This window comes from Lissotriton vulgaris, chromosome 8 (genome assembly GCF_964263255.1).
Source record: "Lissotriton vulgaris chromosome 8, aLisVul1.2, whole genome shotgun sequence".
In the NCBI taxonomy this organism is placed as follows: Eukaryota; Metazoa; Chordata; class Amphibia; order Caudata; family Salamandridae; genus Lissotriton; species Lissotriton vulgaris.
Window position 1 is genome coordinate 193,671,956 of NC_141696.1, and position 2,814 is coordinate 193,674,769.

Below are 2,814 nucleotides of genomic sequence, written 5' to 3' on the forward strand. Positions count from 1 at the left end.
TTACCCATCTGCCGTCGCAGATGTCCTGGCCCCGGGAAATTCCCCAGGACGGGCCGTAGCCCCTCCTATCCAGGAAGGGGCCTTGACCACCTTTCCTTTCCTTCCGGCGGCCTCTCCTTAGACAGGACCGCCTCCCCGTTGAGGGGCCAATTGGCCACCTCCCCCGCGCGCTCCCATCCGTAATGGGTGACGTCCCCTCATAGGGATCTTCCAATTACTGCTCACCGATCATGACCTTACCGCCACAGGCCGGATAGTTGACCGGCTATCCGGACCCCCCACAAAAAGACTCCTACCTAAAGGTCATGCTATAAACTCCTTAACCATGCTATGAAGTCTCCTATGAGTAATTCGTTCCCCACCCGGGACAAATGAACACCGTCCCCCAAATACATACTGTCCCCTTTAATACAACCATGCGAAACAGAATGCAGTGTACTTGAACGAAACAATCTACTCATTTTATTATTAATTTTCCTTACTGAATGATTCAGCGCAGAAACCGAAATAGCCCCCCGCCACACCTTCCGTGGGATCATATGGGACCATGCAATTGTGCACCCTGGAACTCTTCTCGCCAACCAACTTACCGTGGAAAGCATCGCCTCAAGAAGAAGTCGTCTACCAGTGGTCACCAAATCATTGCCCCCAAGATGTACTATGACTACAGATGGCGGTGACCTTGTCCGCCCTAACAAATCCTCGAAAAATGATTGAAACTGGTCAATACAGAGCCCGCCCTTTCCGTAGAAGGACACACTGTACCCGTATTCCCCAGCCACGTGAATCATGTCACCTGCTTTGAATACGTCCGCGGCACGCCTCACGTATGAGTGGCCCACGACCCACACCTCCTTTTTCACAGCCGGCAATGTCTGGCCGCTGGCCCCCCGGTGTCGGGTCGACTGGACAGTCCGCCCCGCCTCGTAGGCTCGCGAAACTGAAAACCAAACAAAAACAAGAAGCGTGAGTACATCATTACAGCTTCACAACATGTGCAACCGCACATACCTCTTATAACAGTTCGAGGACCAACGCCCCACACGTTTTACTTGTTCAACGTTCAGACCCCTGGCTGTAGCTTCCGTAGCAGCCCCTATCCGAAAGGAATGGGTCCCAGAGTCGCCGGGGTTCAAGCCCGCGGCAGAAATCGACATCGCAAGCACCCGCTGAAACTGAAACCTCGTCAGTGGGGTGGCGTCAGCGTGTCTTAACAAGGTCCCCCCCCATGCTGCCACCCTCTGTGCTAAATATTCCTCAACGCACCCCACAGGGCACATGGCAGACCCGGGGATCCTCTGGATGATTACGCAGTCCCCGATCGCATCCTGATCGGATTTGGACCTGACAAACGAGACCGTCATTGTCTCCTTCCTGACCTGAATGTGCTCCCGGCACAGTCCCCCCATCGTATCCCGCTTGTTCCTTGCCACTAATTCGCTTACCCGCATAGCCCCATGGAATGCTAATGCAAATGCAGCTCGGAACAACACTGCTTCGTACTGGGATGAACATGTTACCGGTAGCACGGATAACAACAGGGCCAACCTATCCAGACCTATCGGGTGCCTATCGTCTACTCTGCGACCCTCAAGGCGTTGCCACCCGCGTAGCGCTTTTTGCACAACGAAAGACGCTGTCGGGTCCTGGATCCCATGAGCCCTTGCCATGAAGGAAATGGCGGCCCGATGCCTCTGGGCCGTAGCTACTGACTTGCCTGCGTGACGTAAAGAGAGCAGGAATCTCACTACACACTCTTCCAGACCCCAAAGCTCCCTCCCGGCAGTACCCAAGAAGGCCCAATAGGAACGGAACGCCCCTTCATATGCCTTCCTCGTCCTGGGTGCTAAGCTCTCTCCCACGAGGTCTTGTAGTTCGGGGCACCGAGAGACCAGAGAGCTTCGGGAAAGGGTGCCGCCACCGGGTCCGCTGTGGGCAGAAAACCCCAGAAGGCCTGCATACGGAAACGAGAGAGCGCATCAGCCGCTTGGTTCATCACCCCCGGCACGTGTCGCGCTCTAAACAGTACATTCAGTTGCATGCATGACAACACAATTTCTTTGAGCAGTCTCAGAATCAATTTGCAACGTGCTGCCTGACTATTGATACACTCAACCACGGTCATGTTATCAGACCAGAACACCACAGAGTGATCCCTAAACCCTTCTGGCCACGTTTTCAAGGCCACCAGAATAGGGAACAGTTCGAGAAAAGCAATGTTACTCGTCAACCCGCACTCATGCCACCTTGACGGCCATTTTTGAGCCGACCATTGTGTACCCAATATGGCGCCAAAACCCATACTTCCCGCCGCGTCTGTCCATAGCCCCAACTCCTCGGAAGACACTGCTGGTTTATTCCAGACAATTCGGCCATTGAAATCCGCCAGGAATGCAATCCAAATGCGCATGTCCTGGCGAACCTCTGCCGAGAGCCTCGTACGATGATGTCCTTCCTTCAGGCCGACCATGGACTGTGCAATCGAGCGGGAAAAGGGGCGCGCCATCGGCATTACTCTCAGGGCAAAATTCAACTGACCCACCACCTGTTGCAACTGATGCAGGTTCACTTTCGGTGCACGAATACATATTTCAAGGGATAACCTGAATTTTGACACTTTTTCTTTAGGCAATCGGAAACAACCTTGCACCGAGTCGAGCTCGATCCCCAAAAACTCGATCAAGGTCGAGGGGCCTACCGTCTTACCTGGCGCCAATGGCACACTGAATTGATTCATTAGGACACAAAATTCATGTAAGGCCTGTCCACGCTCAGAATCCCCGGCTGCCCCCAGAAACAGAAAGTCATCGAGAT